We start from the raw sequence: 22,316 nt of genomic DNA, 5'->3' as shown, positions 1-22,316 counted from the left end.
TAGGCAAACTGTAGCATGTCTAAAGATTATTCACTGTAGTGTAATTTATATTAGCAGAAAACACAGTTTAGTTATATCAGGATTTGGAAGTTTTGTTAATTAAATAGAGAAATAGAATCTTATACAAACATTACAATAATTACAGCAACCCATTAAATATTTACCATATTAAATTAGTTGAAAAAAATGTTACTGAAAAGCTAAATTTTAAACCCTTAAAACTTTAATAGAAAAAATACACTATAATCTTTTACTTTAAATTGATATTGAATACTATATCTCACAGATTTACAACAGCAAAACCAACACAACAATTTCTTCTTTAACTACTACCTCTATAGAGTTTTCATGAATTTATGTATCTTCCTATAACCAGAAGGAATGAATTTTCTATTCTGAAGACTGAGTCATAGTATGCTGATGGGGAATCGGGCTGTCAATCATTCTGCCTATGGACAAGTACTCAGAACAAGGCCTGGCTGAGATGCCACAGGACCTCTGTGTAAATTTCTCTAAAAATGTAGGGCATAAATATGAGTCCTCCCTCGTGTTTTCTTGTTTTGGACCATTGTACAGGCCGATGTGGCTCTCCACTCCTGCTAGCATGGCCTCAAACATCCCCCCTCAGTGTGGAGGCTGCTGCACCACATGTTCTAGTCACTATAACCACTGCACCTGCTGTGGCCCTGGCTGCATCCAAGAGCTCTGGGTCAGGAATGGTTATGACCCCAGGCACCTTCATGGATCAGAGAAACCATTTCCCAAAATCCCTCCACAGGGTCCACTCTGACACTTTATCTCCTGGACCAAAGCATGTGTGTTTGGTTGTGGCAGAGAGTGTTGGGATTAACAGCCAGGCTGCTCAGGGTCAGCTCTCTGTGGGGCACTAGGAGCTCTATGAAATGGGAAAGGTTTCCTTGTCTCTCTGTACCTTAGTTTCTCCCTTTGCAATATGGAAGTGATAACAGCACCTACCTCCATGACATAGTTTTGATTAGGATTAAATGAGTTAACATCTATATAGCACTTAGAACTCTGCACAGCGTCATGCAAGTGTTTATGGAAGAAAAGAAGGAAGGGAGATAGGGAGAAAGAGAGAGAAGCAGGGAAGGAGGGAAGATTATTTTCGGCTACTGAACTATAAAAGAGTCAAACATTCAATTTAGCATTAAAAAGATCTTATATATATATTTTTAAAAATCTAGTAAGACAAACTTAATGGTTTAAAAAAATATGTATTTAGTTGAAAAAATCTAAATATTTATAAAAGACTGACCTAAGAAAAGTGATACACAATGGCTAAAGGTAAACAGATTGACCAATATAAGGAGAGAGAGGGAGAAATGATGATAGATACACAAGGCCAATTTAACCAAAAACAAAAGAGACAGGCCTTTTCATTTTTAAAGGCAGTGGAATGTAAGATAAAACATATTTCCTATGATCGAGTTTCTAAATTTTTAATGAAGTTCCAAAATAAAATTATAATGATTTAATTCTCTTCATGCTAAATAGCACGGCATCACAATTTAAAAAGCAAAGATGGTGAAACGGAAATAATAAGCAAAAGAAGACTTAAAAGTTCTTTAAGTGAAATATAAAATACAGGAAAATAAATGCAGATGTAAAAATAGCATAATTGGCCATGCTGAGGTAATGACAAACATATCCATAGGTACGCACTCTCATTTTTTTTCTTATTTATTTATTGTATGAGAGACAGCCTTGCTGTGTTGCCCACACTGGTCTCGAACTCCTGGGCTCAATTGAACCGCTCTCTTGACCTCCCAAAGTGCTGGGATTACAGGCGTGAGCCACCACACTTGGCCTAAGTATTCATTCTCAGTGATAGGCCTTGATATGGTTTAGCTGTGTCCCCACCCAAATCTCACCTTGAATTGTAGCTCCCATAATTCCCATGTGTCATGGGAGGGATCCAGTGGGAGATAATTGAATCAAGCGGGCAGTTTCCCCCATACTGTTCTCAGGGTAGTAAATAAGTCTCAGGAGACCTGATGACTTTATAAGGGGTTTCCCTTTTCACTTGGCTCTTATTCTCTCTTTTCTGCCACCATGTAAGATGTGCCTTTTGCCTTCCATCATGATTGTGAGGCCTCCCCAGCCCATGTAGAACTGTGAATCCATTAAACCTCTTTTTCTTTATAAATTGCCTAGTCTCAGGTATGTCTTCATCAGCAGCATGAAAACGGACTAATACAGGCCTTCCTATATATTTTTTAAATTTCAACTTTTAGATACAGGGAGCACATGTACAAGTTTGTTGCATGGATATATTGTACCCAGGTAATGAGCAAAGTACCCAATAGGTAGTTTTTCAGCCCAGGTCCCCTCCCTCCTTCCCCCTTCTGTCCATGTGTGCTCAATGTTTAGCTCCCACTTGTAAGTGAGAACATGCAGTATTTGGTTTGCTGTTCCTGCATTAACTCACTTAGGATTATGGTCTCCAGCTCCATACACATTGCTGCAAAGGATATGATTTTGTTCTTTTCATGGTTATATAGCATTCCATGATGTATCTGTACTACATTTTCTTCATCCAGTCCAGCCTTGATAGGCATCTAGGTTGATTCCATGTCTTTGCTATTGTGAATAACATGATGATGAGCATATAAGTGCATGTGTCTTTTTGGTATAATCTATTTTTGTCCAGGTAGGTACACAGTAATGGGACTGCTAGGTGGAATGGTAGCTCTGTTTTAAGTTTGTTGAGAAATTTCCTCACTGCTTTCCACAGTGGCTGAACCAATTTACATGCCCATCAGCAATGTATAAGCATTCCCTTTTTTCTACAGCCTCTCCAGCATCTGTTGTTTTTTGGCTTTTTAATAAAAACATTCTCACAGGTAGGAGATGGTCTCTTGTGTTGGTTTTGATTTGCATTTCTCTGATAATGAGTGGTGATGACCATTTTTTAACATTTATTTGTTGCTTGTGTGTCATCTTTTGAAAAGTGTCTATTCTTATCCTTTGACCATTTTTTAATTTGGTTATTTGTTTTTTGCTCATTGATTTGTTTAAACTCCTCGTAGATTCTGTATATTAGACCTTTGTTGGATGTATAGTTTGTGAGTATTTTCTCCATTCTGTAGGTTGTCTATTTACTCTGTCGATAGTTTGTTTTGCTGCGCAAAAGCTCTTTAGTTTCATTAGGTCCCACTTGTCAATTTTTGTTTTTATTGTAATTGCCTTGGGGAACTTAGTCAAAAATTATTTGCCAAGGCCAGTGTTGAGAGGGTATTTCCTAGGTTTTCTTCGAGGATCTGTATAGTTGGAGGTCTTACATTTAAACCTTTAATCCATCTTGAGTTAATTTTTGTATATACTGAAAGGTGAGGATCCAGTTTAATTCTTCTGCATGTGGATAGGCATTAATAACAATGATGGTTAACAATCTATAGATGAGAAAACAAAGGCTTAAATAACTTGCTTAAAAAATCATACAGATGATAATGGGCAGAGGTGGAATTTAAATCCATTGATAAATGACACGGTGCTAACCACAATCCTCGGATAAATGGGAACAAAAAACTGAGCCAACACTGGAAGGAAATAGCAGAGATATGATATCAAATACCTTTCTCTTTCCTTTTTCTTCCTCCTTCCTTTCTTCTCCTCCTTTCCTCCTTTATTTCTTGCTTTTTCTGATATTTTCATTTTTTAAAATCCAAACTGCTTATTAACCTGGCTTTCTTATTTTAAATGGTGGAGAGTAGAATCTCCATCTCAAACATGTTTGTATCACCCCAGGGGCTGTTAGGTGTCAACAGATATTTGTTTAATTGAATTGAAACAGAAAAAAAAAAGCTTGAAAAAGAAAACATAGATGCAAATCACTAGGTAAACACTAAGATCTGAGTATGGTGTACCTTAATGTGAATACTTTTGAAATTTTAACGACAAAGTTGCAATAATTTGCTGAATATTATTTTTCTCTTTTTGTCAAAGAGGACTGTCAAGGCCGGGCGCGGCGGCTCATGCCTGTAATCTCAGCACTTTGGGAGGCCGAGGCCGGCTGATCACGAGGTCAGCAGATCGAGACCATTCTGGCTAACACGGTGAAACCCCGTCTCTACTAAAAATACAAAAATTACAAAAAATTAGCCGGGCGTGGTGGCGGGCTCCTGTAGTCCCAGCTACTTGGGAGGCTGAGGCAGGAGAATGGCTTGAACCCAGGAGGCGGAGCTTGCAGTGAGCTGAGGTCGCGCCACTGCACCCCAGCCTGGGCGACAAAGTGAGTTCAAAAAAAAAAAAAAAGAGGACTGTCAAATTGAATTGACCTTTCAAGGTAATTTTTTCAAACTTTCAAACTTAGGAGAGAAAGAGAACACAAAACAAAAATGAAAAAGTTTCCTAACTCCTTCTCTTGAGATGTTTATCACCACCTTCTGTTCATCTACAAAGTTGGTGCAGATGGAATACTCTCCCTCCCTGGGGTTTTAGATCACAGGAAGAAGACATTATTATCATTCTCCTTATCACAAAAGAAAACTCTCGTTAGGATGATCTATGATAGAAACGTCCAGGGACGATGCTGCTCTCAGTGCCCTGGTGCTTCCTGTTCCTTGACCCGATTCTTCCCAGTTCAATGGGAAAATGAACAAGAGAATCTAGAGAGAGCCAAGAATAATACTCCATTCTCTTAACCTGTATTCACGTCTGTCTTATTAGTATTTTTTCTATCTTGCTTAGTTAAAAAGAGAGAGAGATAGAGAGAGCACTCACCCCTAGCCCAGAGCCATATGTGGGGTGCTTTGTCTGAGAGTTTGAGGAAAGGCCAATGCCAATAATAGCTCCCTGTCTTTTGGAATGGGATCTCTGGGGTGCATTAGCGCTTCAGGGGAGACCCAGGCTTCCTGAGCTGCTGTCTTTACCATGGGCCCAGCTCTGGCTGAAAGCCTTCTGAGAGCTTGTTAGCCTGCAGGAAGGCGATGATCCTTCAGTAAGCCAGTGAGATCACTGCTGCACCCACCTGGGTCTAGGCTGGAGGTCTCTACATGAGGGCTGTCATGGAAAGGCTCGATCCCAAGACACTGAGGTCACCCTGGTAAGCAGGTGTGGAGAAGGGAGCCAGGCCCAGGAGGAGGAAGACTGACTTAATGGAAATGTTTAAGTTTTACTTTGTAAGAAAAATAAAAAGCCAATCCACAAATTTATAATCGTCAATACTCACGTTATTTAAATAATGTGATCTAGGATTAAGTGTTTGATAAACCTGCCAACCAGTGAATCTGGGAATGAAGATTTTAACAGGAACAATTGCCGCTCGTGCTTTACATGATTTTATTACCTACATGTGCTGTAAAGACTGGCACTTAATAGCAATTTAAAATTATTGAATAAATTAATGGGGAATCAAAACCAATTTATTGTCAGAAGATTTGAAAATAATTCTCTTTTTATCCTTATTAGTAGTCATTCAGTATGTGGATTCCGTTTTCCAAGTACAACGTACTTCATTAAAATATTCTCTATGTTATAATGGCCTATAAACTGGGCAGAATATATAATTATAATGAGGAATTTCAGAAAACAATGCTGCTTCTGAATATTTTAATAATATAAAATAATAATTTGGCGTTATGTTTTTGTTTTTGTATTGTTTTGTTTTCTGGCCAGACACAGTATCTCACACCTGTATTTTCAGCATTTTGGGAGGCTGAGGCGAGAGGAACACTTGAGGACAGAAATTTGATACTAGTCTGGGCAACACAGGGAGACCCTATCTCTATAAAATAAAATAAATACTTAAAAAATATATTTTTTTTAAATTAGCAAAAAACTAAGGAACTCAATGTGCTTTCATGTCAGGGATCAGCTAATTTTTATAATTTACAGAATTATGAGATGCACTTTTAAGTAATGCAAAATGATTATGAATTATATTTCTTCTAATGTGTTCACCTCTACTAGAAGATAAATTACATATTTAATTAACTTTCCATGATCTATTAATAACCTTTAAAAAGTTACATATCACATGCACTGGATTTGAATGCTAAATAATAATTGTTTAGACTATTTAAGTCTAAAATTCAAAATCTTGGGGTGAGAGGGGACTTAAAATTTGTAAAGTAAAAAACTGATATTTGAGGATTGAATTACCAGATGGTAGTCCAGGTTATTCTTGAATATCTCCACTGACAGGAAATGGTGTTTCTGATAATAGCTTATTTCATCTTTAGACAGTTTAACTGTGCTGAAATCCTTCCTTACATTGGCTGTTTCCAAGCAAGTTCCCACTAATTAATTGATAGGTCTTTGTTTTGTTGACGTATATACTGACTCAGTTTATGTTTCCCATGACAGGCTGCAGGATGCCTGGAAAAGTTTTCATCTATTATGTTGAGTCTTATGAAATTACCAATTTTTAGGTCAAAATGGTTGAATATCATCAATTTCATATGCTTCAACCCATGACTCCCTGGGTCTTCTCTTCTGCAGGTAAGACTCCCCAAGTCCTTCAGCTCTTCCTCCATGGCAGGCCTTCACCATCCTTTTCAGGCTGGAGGCCACTCTCTGTGGAATCTTGGACAATTATTTACTATGAAAGGATGCATTACACGGATATGAATACTAAACTAACTTCTGTGGCCTACACATTTGGACAAAATCCAGAAGAAAAATTGGAAAAATATGAGAAGTGTAAAATGCTTAACAAGTTATACTGCTGTTTATTGAGGACTTATAATAATCTTTTAGATGTAAAACCCCCTTTTTACAGCTAAGAAAACAAATTCCCCGGTAGGCTAAGTAGCTTGCTCCAGATAACATAACCATAAACTGTAGCATCCAGATTTGACTCAGGTATTCTGGCCCCACATTCTATGCATGCCCTTTCCCCTAATAATGACTCCACGAGGCCAGATGTGGGTTGAACATTGGAAAACATCAAGCTGCAAGAAGATTACCCTGACTAACTCCCCCAGTTCTCCTAGGTATGTGTGCATTGGCTTCAACTTCCCTCAGTTAACATTTCCATACAAGTCCTTCCAATTTGACGCAGGAAGACAAAACTTAGAAAAACTTTAGAAAGATCCATCATTTATTGTCTCAGTGCCAACACTTATTGGAGTCACCTACCCTTTGATATCTAAAAGTAATTAATATTTTATTCAAGTCACAATGTAAGTGCGAGGGTCCAAAAGACCAAAAAGGTGGGATCTTGTGGGCCTGTTGTCTTCAAGTCAAATGTAATAAAATGGATATTTTTGTTTAAATTATGTTGCTAAATCTTTATGTCACTTTCACTACCTACAACAGCGTTCTCATTTCTAACTCCTCCGAATTCCCGGTTTTTATTCTCCAGGGCTGTATGTGCTTTCATCTCCCTCTCTTTCCTCCTCCCCTCAAAGATGCCCACATCCCACTCTGCAGAATGTATGAATTACCACAGTGCATGGCAAGATGGGCTTTGCAGATGTGAGTTAAGTTATGGCCCTTAAAATTGAGAGATTACCCTGGATTTTCTGGGTATGCCTAACCTAATCCATGAGCCCTCACAAAGAACTGTCTCCAGCTATCTGGGAAAAGAAGAGATGGCAGAAGAATTAAGGCAGAAGAGAAAAAGAATTGAAATGTGAGGACTTCACCATCATTGCTGGCTTTGAACCTGGCGGAGGAAGGCCACAAACCAAAGAACACAGGTGGCACCTGGATGCTGAAGATTGCCTCCAGCTGACAGCTAGCAAGGAAACAAGGACGCAATCCTACAACCATAAGGAACTGACTTCTGCTAACCTGCGGGAGCTTGGAGGTGGAATCATCCCGAGACCCCAGAAAGAAACAGTGTCCTTCTGACACCTGGATTTTAGCCTGGAAGCCCAGATGAGCCATGCTCCTCCCAGACTTCTGATTTACAGGACAGTGAGTTGGATGTTGTTTTAAGCAGCTCCGTTTGCGAATATTTGTTATGGCAGCAAAAGGAAACAAATACAATCTTTGATATATTTGCTAAGCCTCTATTTCTAAATGTCCTCAGTTTTTGTTTTCTGTATGTGTCTGTGGATCTCTGTACAGAATTGTGATTTTGTCAGCTTCGTAGCCTTCATTGCTCCAGCCAGCCATTGGCAGAGGCAATGGGATGAGACACAGTGATCAGGAGCACGGGCTTCAGAGACAGTGTCACCCCAATGCCCATCTCCAGAGCTCCATTTATGAGAAGACCAGGTGACTAGAACTAGAATCACATGATGGGACTATGGATCTGAGTGAGCAGAACATGCAGATAGGAACAAGAGCTGGCCTAGGGCCATAGTACAAAACAGGAAGTGTCTGCAAGTGCAGAATCCAACTTCTAGATCCCATTCGCTGTTTTATGGACATTTTGGACCAGATCTTTGTGTGTTGGGGGCAGAGCGCAACTTAGTGGCAACAGTGTAGTGAAAGTCTGTGGATTCCAAACCTTTCTGCAGAACTCAGATATATGATGCTGAAGCCTCTGGCTGCTCTCTTATCCTTTATCCCATGACTCACAATGGATGCCTGTAGCAAGGGTTTGACAAGGTGCTGCTGGCACAATTTTATCTCCACCACTTTCTCTATGACAGATGAGGGATGCAAGAACCTTGGCAAGCGTGGCACAGAGATTCTGCAAGCTCTTCAACCTGTCAAGTATCAAAGCAAAATCAATCACAGAAGCAACCCCTCGCTGTGGTTGGAGATTAACATCTTTACAAGGTAATAAAGGCAACAAATTACGTCTGCCAGCACTCAAAGCAGGAGGCTCATAAAGAGATTCTTCAATAAGCAATGAGACTCTTTGCCCTGGCCCAGTAGATTTAGAGAGACAGCCGGAATCTGGGCTGCAGGCAGTTATAGATCAACTGCAATACCTGCATGCTTATACAGATGGACTGCCCACGAATGCCCCTGATGGTCAGCTCCAGCTGCTGGCAGGATTCTGTCATGAGGAGTCACAGAAGTGGGCAGCAGACATTTGAATCACCACAACTACTCCCTGTCCTACCTCCTGCCCATCTGTGGTAGCCATGGTTTTACACCCTCAGATCTTCAAGAAAACCTGCCATGGGAAGCACAGCTTACTGGCAGCCTGCAAGGCAATGTCTTTGGATCTGCCATTGTGTTCCTGCTGGGGCCCTGATTCCCTAGGCTGCTCCAGTCAAAGACTGGGCACAGGACTACCAACACCAGGCCATTTCTGTCTGATGCGAGTCTCCTGCAACAGGCACTATTTGCTTCAGTTCTTCCTATCAACCTGGGCAAGACTCTTTCAAAGCTGCATTTCAATCAGAAGCTTTCTACCTGATCCTTCCTGTCTTCTCTGCTGTCACAAGTGTCAGGTGGCATCATGGTAGGAAGTGTCTCCTCTTCTCCTGCTATTTCTTTACCTTTCACAGATACTTTTCCCAAAATCTCCTTTATATCTATCTTGAGATGGTGTCTGCTTCTTGAAGCACCCAGAGTGTAATGCACTATCACTCCAAAGTGTCCCTCAGATACTAGCCAATGTCTGATAACTATAATTTCACAAATTTCTTTCCATTCATTTATTCATCCTTTCAAAAAATATTTACTAAAACCAACTCTGTTCACAAGTGGAAGAAATGTTAGAGATGAATAAGACACAATCTGTGCCTGCAAGGAGCTCAGAGTTCACTGAAGATGATGAACACATCATTAAGCAGTGTGAAAATTACTATACACCACAGTGCTAACAGAAAATCGAACAGGAAAGAGACATTTGGGGATGAGTAATAAAGGAAGGCAATGCATTATAAAGAGAGGGATGAACATGTGGATCTTTTGAGTTACAGAACTGTGAGAACAGAATGAAAGAAAATGTGTGTTATAGAGTAATCTGCAATCTTTCTGAAGAATTAGCCTGTGTTAAAATGCAAACAGGAGAGACATCCATCCACTTAGGTCAAGATTGAGCAATAAGAATTAAATTTACCTTTCTGCCTGAATAACTACAAAACAAAAAACAAACAGAAAAAGAAATATTTGAAACAATACCTTTCAAGATACTGCCTATCAAACAACAATCCCTGAAAGGAAACACGAGAGGTGAGCCTTGCAACTGCTTCCACCTAGAGCTGTCACAGAGTTTAGGGGACATGTCCCAGGGAGTGAACCTATACAGAGCCAAGTAGGGTTGAGATGGTGCTAGACAGAGAGAGACCAAGGTGGTTAGAGTTCCCAGGAGTGGGTACTAGGGCTTAGAGGTCTGCACAGAGAACCCTAGAGGCCACAGAGGGTCATCTTTGAGTACACAGAAGAGTTCTGATAAACTCATCCAGGTATGGAAAACACTGGAGGTCACGAAAACACGGCCATTAAATCATCTGGCCATTAAATCAGAACCATTAAACCATCACATAAAAGGGTGAGAGAAAACAGTGTCTGGTACTCCTACACAAGCTAAAAGTAGTGCCTGTTCCCACTAACCAGAATGGAAAACTTAATAATTCAAAGGGAATTGGGTAGGGTACTCAGAAGCATCTAGCCTTATGATTGAGGAATAATTGACATTATAATGAGATTTTCAAATATTAAACATCTTACTGTGTTAAGCCATTCTTTGCATTGCTATAGAGAAACACCAGAGGCTGAGTACTTTATAAAGAAAAGAGGCTTACTTGGCTCACATTTTGGCAGGGTATAGAAGCATGACACCAGCATCTGCTCGGGTTCAAGGGAGACCTCATTGAGTTTTACTCATGGCAGGAGGCAAAGCAGGAGCAGGCACATTAACAGGCGAGAGCAGGAAAAAGAGAGAGAGAGGTAGGGGAAGTACCAGACACTTTTAAACAACCAGATCTCACAAGAACTCGCTATCACAAGTACAGCACTAAGCCACGAAGGATCCGCCCCCATGACCCAAACACCTCCACCAGGCCTCACCTTCAACACTAGGGATTACATTTCCACATGAGATTTGGGCAGGGCAAATATCCAAACCTGATCACCTGCCTAACGAACATTAAAGGTAAGTCCCAAAAGCTTCAAAGTGTTTCCAAGTAACCTAATGAATTCCAGAACAAAGTTCAAGAATATTTAAGAAAATACAAAAACGTTCAGCACCAGAAAGGTAAAATTCTCAATGTCTGACATTCGATCAAATGTTTCCAGGAAGGAGAGAGGAAAGATACATGAGTATTTAAGCCATTTTGAGAAGAAAAACTAATCAATTTAAGCCAATTCAGAACTATCACAGATGTTAGAGTGATCAGACAAGGACATCAAAACAGTTATAACTGTAGTCTCTGTGCAAACTAGAAGAACCATTAAACAAGTAGAAGAATGGAAAATATTTTAAAAATCAAACTGCTAAAGATAAAAATCAACATGTCTGTGAAGTAAAATACAATGATGGAATTAATGGCATATGAGATATTGTAGGAAAAAAAGATTTGCGAACTTGACAACATAGCAAGAGAAAATATTTAAAATGCAACAAAGAAAAAAATAATTTCAGAAATAAATAAATAAACCATCAACAAGCCATGGATCAACTTCAAAATGACCTAATATGTGTGTATCTGGAATCTTCAAGAAAGAAGGGACAGAAAAATTATTTGAATTAATAATGGCCAAAATTTCCAAATTTGATGAAAACTGTAAGCTCACTTATTCAAAAAGATCAATGAACCTCAAGCAAAAGAAATATAAATAAATCACATCAAGAATATTTTAAACGAATTGCTTAGAATGAGAATACAAAACTCCTAAAGGCAAAGAAAAAAATCCCACATTATATACACAAGAACAAAGATAAAATGATAGCAGATTTATCATCAGAAAAAATGCAAGAAGACAGTGAAGTGATGTATTTAAAATATTGAAAGAAAAGCACTGTCAATCTAAAATTATTTGGCCAGCAAAAATAACTTTTAAAAGCAAATATAAGATAAAGTCTTCCTCAGATATATAAAAGCTGAAAAAAAAAACATCCCTAGCCGTCCCAAATTACAAGAAATACTAAAAGAAGATCTGTAGGCATGAAAACTAATAACAGGTGAGAATCTATATGTAGATTCCAAATAATGAAAGATAAATATATAATATGTTCTCTTATTTAAATATCATAAATAATTAACTGTTTAAACAAAACTTTAAAAAAGAAACCTGAGCCAGGTGCAGTGGCTCACGCCTGTAATCCTAGCACTTTGGGAGGCTGAGGGGGGCAGATTGCCTGACCTCAGGAGTTCGAGACCAGCCTGGGCAACATGGTGAATCCCTGTCTCTACTAAAATACAAAAAATTAGCTGAGCATGGCAGCATGCACCTGTAGTCCCAGCTACTCGGGAGGCTGAGGCAGGAGAATTTCTTGAACCCCAGAGGTAGAGGTTGCAGTCAGCCGAGATTGCACCACTGTACTCCAGCCTGGTGACAGAGCAAGACTCCATCTCTAAAATAAATAAATAAATGAATAAATAAACAAATAAATAAATAAATAAATAAATAAATAAAATAAATAAACCTGAACAAAATACTAGCAAACCAATTCAAAATCTAGCAACATATTAAAAGGATTATACATCATAACCAAGTGAGTGTTATTACATGAATGCAAGTTTGTTCCAACATACAAAAAGTAATCAATGTATACACTACATTAACAGGATAAAGGGGAAAAAGAAACACACGATCATCTCAATAGATGCAGAAAGAACATTTGATAATATCCAACAACCTTTCATAATAACAACACTCACAAACTAGGATTAGGAGTGAACTTCTTCAACCTAATGAAGCACATGTGTGAAAAACCCATGAAAACATCATACCTAATGGTGAAACACTAAGAACTTTCCTCTAAGATCAGGACTAAAAGTCTAACCTCCTAAGATGTCTACTCTTGCCACTTCTGCTCAATGCTGTACTAGAGTTTCCCACATGGGCAATTAGGCAAAACAAAGAAATAAAAGGATTCCACATGTACAGATTGAAAAAAATAAAATTATCACTATTTGCAGATGACATAATCTTTTCTATAGAAAACCTTAAAGGATCCACACATAGCCCCTTCATACACACACACAAAATCTATTAGAGAGAGAAAACAAGTTCAGCAAAGTTGCAAGATAAACAAATATATGAAAACCAATTTCTATATACTAGCAATAAATAATCTAAAATTAAAATTAAGAAAAAAAATTTTAAAATAACACCCAAAATAATAAAATAGTTATGACTAAATGCAACCAAAAAAAATGTATGACTTGTACACTGAAAACTGCTAAACATGTTGAAAGAAACCAAAGAAACCCTAATAATATGGAGAGGCATACTATTTTCATGGACAGAAAGACATAATACTATTAAAATTGGAATACTCTCAATTCGATCTACAGATTCCGTATATAATCCCTATCAAAATTCCAAATGTGATTTTTGCAGAGATGGAGAAATCAATTCTAAAATTCATTTTGAAACACTAGTTATCTTGAATATCCAAAACTGTCTTAAAAAAATAACAAAGTTGGAGAACTGAGATTTTCCAATTTTGAAACATACTGCAAACCTAAAATAATTAGGACACTGTGGTACTGGCATAAGGATAGACATATAGATGAATGAAATAGATTGAGAGTACAGAATAAACCCAAACATATATGGTAAACTGATTTTTGACAAGGATGGCAAGGAAATTCAATAGGAAAAAAATAGTCTTATCAACAAATGGAGACAACACTGGACGTATCGACATGCAAAAGAATGAATTGGACCCGAAATCACACCAGATGCAAAAATCATCTCAAAATAAATCAAAGACTTAAATATGAGCTAAACTCTTAGAAGGAAACAGGTATAAAACTGTGTGACCTTAGATTAGGCAATAGCTTCTTATATACAACATAAAATGCACACACCAACAAGCAAGCGAAAAAGAGATAGATTTCCTCAAAGCTAAAAACTTTTTCACTTCGAAGAACACCATTAATAAAGGGAAAAGACAATCCACAGAATGGGGGGAAATAATTGTAAATCATATAGCTGATAAGAGTCTGGTATCTAGAATACATAAAGAATTCTTACAACGTAGTATTTGTTTTAAAAAACAAAAACACAATTAAATATGGGCAACAGATTTGAATAACCATTTCTTCAAAGAAGATACACAAATGGCCAAAAACTCATAAAAACATGTGCAGCATCATTCGTGATTAGGGAATTGCAAATCAAAATCATAATGAGGTACAATTTCATACCCACTAAAATGACTATAACAATTATTTTAATGAAAATAAAAAATGTTGGCCAGGCACAGTGGCTCATGCTGCCAGCACTTTGGGAGACTAAGTCAGGCGGATCACTTGAGGTCAAGAGTTCGAGACCAGCCTGGCCAACATGGCAAAACCCCATCTCTACTAAAAATATAAAAATTAGCTGGGCATGGGCTGAGCTGGGCACAGTAGTCCCAGCTCAGGAGGCTGAGGCAGGAGAATTGCTTGAACCCGGGAGGTGGAGGTGGCAGGGAGCCGAGATCGCATCACTGCGCTCCAGCCTGGTGACAGAGCAAGACTCCATCTCAAAAAAAAAAAAAAAATGTGTTGGCTGAGCGTGTGGAGACATTGGGAACTTCCAACATTGCTGGTAGGAATATAAAATAGTGGAGTCACAGTCACAATGGCAAACAGTTGTGGAAAACAGTTTGGCAGTTCCTCCAAAAGATAAACATAGAAATTATTATATTACCCAGCAATTATTGATCTGTTGTATGAAAAGTTGTGATTATTTAACTCAAAAAGTCTTTTCCAGATTGATACTATTACAGGAAAATTAGATCAGTTATTACATGCCATACTCCCAGCCCACAGTAAGTGGTCAATGTATATTTCCCCTGTGATGAACATGCTTAGAAAAAAGTAAACTCTGATAGGGGATAGATGAGTTAGGCAGAGGAGTTGCTCAACTCTGCATTGACATCCTCATCAAACTTATAGGGCAGGTGGTCCTAGATGTAGGACTGAGGAAAGGAGAATAAGCAACTGGAAACTGGAGAAGGAAGTAACTGAAAAATAATGAGTAACTTTTTTATGGAGTAAAAAAAAAAAAAAAAAGACAGTTTGAAGTTAGATCTGGATCATGTAACTGGATTTTAGTTTATTTATCTATACAGTGGTAGCAATTTTTCTATCTGCCTCATAATACTGGTGAGGAGGAAAGGTGGTAAAATTTTTAATGTATACATAGAAAAGTGGAAGAAGAGCAGCCGTGGGGTTGAGCTTCTCCTCCTCAGATGTTACCTCTGCCTGTTGATGCTTTAACTCAGGCTCCTGTCCCAAGGAAGTTTGCTGCAAATCCCAGGAGAGCTTTCTACATTGTATACGGTAGAGCAATTTGGAGCCATGATCCAAACTTCCAGTGCAGAGAATTAGAAATGGATGTCTTTCCAGTCATCTGTGGGCAGCAGTCACACAGAGAAACCAAGAGCACAGAGGCATGGGAGGCTTGCGTGTGGCCCAAACACCAGGTGAGAAGGGAAGAGGTCTTCAGGTGTTTGGGTCTTTTGTTCACAGATTTACTTCATTTCCAGGACTTCCGAGTTGATGATTGCTTCCACAGCTCCTCCTTACCCACCTTAGACATCCTGTTTCTTTTATTCTGTCTCCTAATATTTCCTCTCCACCTTCCCACTCATTTATTGTCCCTCATAGAACAGCATTTAGTAGCATTTCCTATTTGCCTGGTGATGCATCCATGAGTTTGAGAAGGGGCAGTGTGTGCTTGTGTGCAGAGGGGAGAAAGTCAGCTCGGGGGCTGCAGGCGGCAGGTCGGCGGGCTTGCCTGAGAGGACCGCACCAAAAAGAGATGACTAGTGCAAGGGAAGGCATGTGGAGGCCTATTCTTCATCTTGATGTTCGAGCAAATGATGTAATCTTAGCTCACTAGTAACAAGGGAATCTCCAAGGGTCTTTACACTCTTTGGCTTCTCTCCCTCTCCTCCTTTCCTCACCTCTTTCTTCCCTTCCCACAGTGCTGGTCTCCCCCTACAATTCTCTCCTATTTCCACACTTGGCCCCTCCCCCTTTACCTGAGCCTTTTACCTTTTCATCTCCCAGGGTTGGATCATTACCCTGCAGTTTCCCCTGGAATGTCGACATCATATACCACTCACTGGCCTAACAGCCCCCACAGGCAATTTTTGTTTATTTGTTTATTAAAACTGAACATTACTTTTAAAATTAAAAAAATTACTAACAGCGGATTATGTATGTGAAAGCTAACAATGCTAAATAGTGGCTCCCCACTTTAATAGGGACAGAAGGTCTCCCCATCACCCCTATCAAGACCCCTATTCTCTTCTTATAAAAAGCTCATATCTACATTCTACATGGCTTGCCTAGTCCTTGTTGGCATGTGAGCTTGTAGCTCCTGGTCCAGATCCTCATCATGCTGGAAAAGTTGGGGACCAGGGCCCATGCAGCCAGATCTTGGCCCAAGGGGACCCTTACTGACAGCAGAGAACTTAGTCAAACCCCAAGAGCATGGACTATAACTCAGGAGGCCAGGTCTCCAAAGCTGCACCCTGTTTGAAATGTGTAAAGGGCAATTCATATGACCTTTCTTAGCTGGGCAATGAGGAGGGGACATCTGAGTGTTTCGAGAAGGGCTCCTCCAACCCCCAGGGTACCACAATTTCTGCCATAACTTAAATGAAGCATGTAAGGAAAAGAACAAAGGAGAGTAGAGGTCAGCAATGCAGGATGTGGTAAAAAATAAATAAATAAAAGATTTTATTGTAAGAACAATGAGAACCACTGGAATGTGTTAGGCAGAGAGTAATGTGATCCAGTTTCCAGCTTTAAGAGCCTAGTGGGTTGTAAGGAAACACAGGTCCAAAAAAAAAAAAACCGAAACAAACAAACAAACAAAAAAGGAGACTAGTAGTCGTCCAGGAGAGAGCACTGGACTGTGAGTCAGAAGACTGTATGCGGGTGTCAGGTGGTGATCTGGACAAGGTGTTCATAGAAAAGTTGATGATAAATTGAAAAGACAAAATCAACAGAACATACCAATAGATAAGATGTGGGGAAGAGAAAAGAATAATCAATAAGGACACGTAGATATGTGTTCCGAGCACCAAGGTTGAGAGTGGTGCATTTAACAGAGTTTAGAAGGGAGCACAGATTTGTGAAACCATGTTGAGTCTGGGGACCAATGCATAGCTCAATATTGCTGAAATAGACCATACAAGGGATTGGGAAATGGGGCAGAAAATGAAGGAAGAGATAGGTTATAGAAGGTATCGTACATCTGGATTTTATCATGAAAGTGTCTTGACACCCCCCATACCTTCTTTTTCTCATAGAAATTTTGGCATGACATTTAGAATGTTCTCTCTGTCAATGGTGGAGAGTTTAGATTATAGGTGAAAAAGCTAAAGGGAAGAAGACAAATGAAGAGGCTGGAGCAAGTCAGAGGATGACTAAATCCTCCCCGCTAGCTACTTCCCTGAAATAAAATTACCCATTCCCTGACATCAGCATTCTTTCTGCCAGTTCTCTTCATTTTGAATGCAAATTCCAAAGCGTGCTTTCAGCTAGGGATAATTATCTAATTATCTATTATCCAGGGTGTATCGTTTCATTTTTCCCTCTTCCTCCCCCTTTATTCAGTGTGTGGCTTTTGGCGGGCTTGAGAAAGATATGACTCAATTGCCTGTCAGCACAGCTTGGGTGAGGAGAGAACATCATGCAAAAGGAATCGAGCTTGTCTAGGGAGCAGAGAGGTAACTGATTACTAATTACTGAAACATTATGTCTGAAGGAGGCAAGGCACAAGCCTATTTTCCAAGGCTCCAGGTAATTAGCAAATATGTTTAAGATACTCGAGATGGCTCCAGGGCAGAAACATCTTAGAAGGAAGCTTCTTTGCCTCCTTATAAGGTCCATTTATGGCTTTTGCATGATGAGCTTCACACTCCCAAGCATGAAGGAGGGAATTGGGGTTGGGACCAAGGGCTTCCTTCAATATTGCTATCCAAAGGCAGGTATTCCAGGGTCAGCCCCTAGGGTTATCTAATGGCAGGGGTAAGAAAAAAGCAGCAAAGAAAGGAAGTTAAGTAACTGAGCTCTTCACTTTCAAAAAAATGTTGAGGGTAATCTTTCAAAAACACAAGTCTAATCATGCCACTCCTCTGCCTGAAAGTCTCCAGTGACTTCCCTTTGTCTGAAAAGTTCTAGATTCTCAATGTTGCTTACATGGCCCTCAGCCTCCTGTCCCATTGCTCCTGGAGAAAGACTGGCTGAGGATGATGTGTGGGCCACCTGTCTTGCAGTGCTCCCCAAGGACCATTCTTCCTCTCAAACCCGAATGTGTGCATCAGCTGTTTCTTATGACAAGCACTGTCTCCTCTTTTGCTGTCAATTCTTCCTCACCCTCTTTGTAGCTCAAATGCCCCTCTGCCAGCAAGGTTTCCCTATACCCTAATTGTTGTGAACTTTTCACCCTCCTTTTTTTAATGAACTCTTTTTTTAGAGCAGTTTTAGATGCAAAGAAAAAATGCAAAGATGGTACACAGTGTCCTCATATTTTCCATACTCAATTTTTTCTATTATTAACACTTTACATCTGTATGGCATGCTTGTTACAATTAATGAATCCATGGTGATATATGTTTATGAACTAAAGTCTACCATTTATTCAGATTTTCTTAGTTTTCACCAGATGTTATTTTTCTGTTCCAAGATCCCAACCAGGATACCTATTATGTTAGGCACAATGTCTGTTTTTAGGTCCCTTGTGGCTATGACAGCTTCTCAGAGGTTCCTTGTTTTTGATGACCTTGACAGTTTCGAGGGGTCAGGTATTATATTGTATAATTCTCCTCTGTTGGAATTTGTCTGATGTTCTTCTCATTATTAGAATGGGGTAGTGAGCTTGTCAGAGGAAGACCACACAGGTAAAGTGCCATTTGCATCACATCACATCAAGGGTATATACTATCAATAGAATGCATGACTGTTAATGTTGACCTTGGTCACCTGGCTAATGTAGTGGATTTTGTTTGTTTGTTTTAGTAGAGACAGGGTCTCACTATGTTACCCAGGCTGGTTTCTAACTCCTGTGCTCAAGCAATCCTCCTGCCTCAGCCTCCTCAGTCCCTGGAATTACAGTCATGAGCCACTGTGCCAAGCTTCTAATGTAGTGTTTATCATGTTTCTCCACTGCAAAGTTTCTCTTTTTCCCCTCTTTTCATGCTCATTCCTTTTGATTTAAAAAGGAAATCATTATGCACGGGGCACACTTAGGAGTGAAGTGTTGTGCTTCATCTCCTTGAATGTAGAGTAACTACATAAATTACTTGGGACTTTCCCGGATGGACATTTATTTCTTCTCTCTACTCATTTATTTAAGCAATTATTTATTTATATCAGTATATCAATACTGATATATATTTATTTTATTCATCAACTTATAGTCCAATACTGCTTCATTTATTTTGTTGCTCAAATTGTTCAAGCATTGGCAACTGGAAAGTTTTTTTTAGTTAACTTCTGTGTCCCATTGACATACCCCATTATGGGACATTTGCTTGCTTGCTTGTTTTTCTTTGAGCACTTCCCCACTTTCCAGTGCTAAAGGATAGATTCCCCAGGCTCAATTTGTACGACAGACTTCCTGTCTTAGTCCTAACACCAGCCACTTCTCCAAGAACCTCTATTTTCTTACATTAGAAAAAGACATTAGAAACAAAAGGTAGGCATGTTTGTTGCCACTGGGATGCAGTTATATCTAGGCTTTTTGGTTGAAATAGCAAGAAAATAGATGAGTACATACTAGCCCATGTATAGACACGTATCTGTGAATATTTCTATATGTATCGTCTTTGTCTATATCCTGAACATGAGTTCATACTGCTATCTCCAGTTCTTAATTACCACAAAGATCATTCTAGCCTCCTCTGTATGTTTATCTATAAACTCTCACTTTAACAGTAAGAAATCTGGCTCCCATCTTCCACTATCCATTCATTTAACTGTTCCTTTCCAGTATACATGGATAGCAGTATCAGAGTGTTAACCCATATTCCTGTGGAAATCAACTTTGTCAATAAAATACAGTTCTTATGTGCATTTTTTTACCTGTAGTCTAACATACTCTATTCATTTCCAAAGTTAATTAAGTCGGCAGCTTTTTCATTACCTCTTTCTATAAGGTTGATTAATACATTTGTAATGAAGTTACATTGTTTTGTCATATTCTGAATTTCATTCTGGAATCCCTCAATCTCTTAGAATTTTACTATTTTGACTGTAAAGGTCAATGGACTCATAGAATCCACCATCACAGTATCATAAATGATAGTTTTCCATCCTAAAATATCTGTTCTGCTTCACCTACTCAGCTTTCTTTACTCCCTGAACCCCTAGAAAGCACTGATCTTCTCATTGTTGCTACAGTTTTACATTTTCCAAAATGTTACGTACTTGCTGTCATATTGTGTAACCTTTCAAACTGGCTTATTTCATTTAAATACACATCTACTATTTTTCCTTGTCTTTTGGTTTAATAGCTTATTTATTTTTACTGCTGAATAATATTCCGTTGTATAGATGTACCACAGTTTATTTATGTATTCACTTATTGAAAGACATCTTGGTTTCTTCCAAGTTTGGGCAATTATGAATATAGCTACTATAAACATCTGTGTGCAGATTTTTGTGTAGAAATAAGTTGTTAAATCCACTCAGTAAATATCAAGGTTGTAATTGCTGCATTATATGGTAAGAATATAGTTAGCTTTGTAAGCAGTAGTCAAACCATCTTTCAAAGTGACTGTATCATTTTGGATTCTCAACAGCAATGAATGAGAGTTCTGTTATTCCACATTCTCACCAGCAATCAGTATGTCATTTGTTTTGTTGTTGTTTAATTTTAACCCTTCTAATATATGTGTGATGGTATCTCATTTATTGTTTTAAATTTCAATTTCCTAGTTACAATTGATGTTGAACATTTTTTCATGTGCTCATTTGCAATCCTTGTATCTTCTTCAGTGAGATGTCTGTTCAGGTCTTTGGTTCACTTTTTAATTGGCTTGTTTGTTTTCTTATTGCTAAATTTTAAGAGTCCTTTCTATATTTTGGAGACAGGCCCTTAAAGCCAACTGGGCCTGTTTTTTTTTTTCTTTTGAAGTTTATTAATTATTGATTAAACTTATTTTGTGTGTATAAGCCTATTCAGATTATTTTATTTCTTCTTTTGTGAGTTTTGGTAGTATGTATCTTTCAAAGAATTGGACTATTTAATTTGTCAAATTTGTGGGCACAGTTTTTCAAAGCATTCCTTTATTTTATTTATTTATTTTTTTCATAAGATCAGTAATGATGACCCTTACTTTATTTCTGATGTTGGTGATTTTGTATTCTCTCTTACGTTAAGTTAGTCTAGCTAGAGATGTATCAATATTATTGATCTTTGCAAAAAATAAACTTATGATTTTCTTGATCATCTCTATTATTTCCTTATTTTCATTTCATGAATTTCTGTTCTCATTTTTATTATTTATTTTGTTCTCCTTAATTTAGATTTAATTTGCTATTCTTTTCCTAGTTTCCTAAGATGGAAGCCTATATTACTGATTTTAGATGTTTCTTCTTCTACAGCATAATGCTGTAAGTTTCCCTCTAAGCAATACTTTGCTGCATCCAACACACTAAAACAAATTGTACTTTTATTCTTGTCACAATATTTTAATGTATTAGTGATTTTGTCTATGTCTTTGCTGTTTTCTCGGGTTCTGCCTCACGTTTTAACATGAGCTTTCTAGTGCGTACGAATTTAGGATTGCTATGTCTTTTTTGAGGAATTTACCCCTTTATCATTACGTAAGCCATTTTATATCCCTGATAATTTTTCTTTTTCTTAGGTCCTTTTTGTCCAAAATTAAAATATCTATTACAGTTTTCTTTTGGCTAGAATTAGCATAGTATATCTTTTTCCATCTTTTTTCTTTTAACCTGAGAAATACTTAAAATGGATTTCTTGTAGACAACGCACAGTTCGATTTTGTGGGTTTGTTTTTTTTTATTCACTCTGAAAATCCCTGTGTTTTACTTGGTGTATTTAGATCATTCACATTTAAGGTGATTATTGAAATTGTGATAATATCCTAAGTGCTGAGATTGCAGACATGAGCCATCAAGCCTGGCCCTGCCTTCTCTGATTTTCATTGAGAATTTTATATGATTCCATTTTCTCTCGTATCTTAACATATCAGTTAGATTTTTTAAAAAGGTTTTTGTTGTTGTCATAGAGTTTGCAATATACATTTAAAACTAATATAAGTTTGTTAACTAACTTTAAAAACAATATACTGATTC

This window comes from Pongo abelii, chromosome 6 (assembly GCF_028885655.2).
Source record: "Pongo abelii isolate AG06213 chromosome 6, NHGRI_mPonAbe1-v2.0_pri, whole genome shotgun sequence".
NCBI lineage: Eukaryota > Metazoa > Chordata > Mammalia > Primates > Hominidae > Pongo > Pongo abelii.
The sequence above is the reverse complement of the archived record's forward strand: the minus strand, read 5'-3'. Positions refer to the sequence as shown.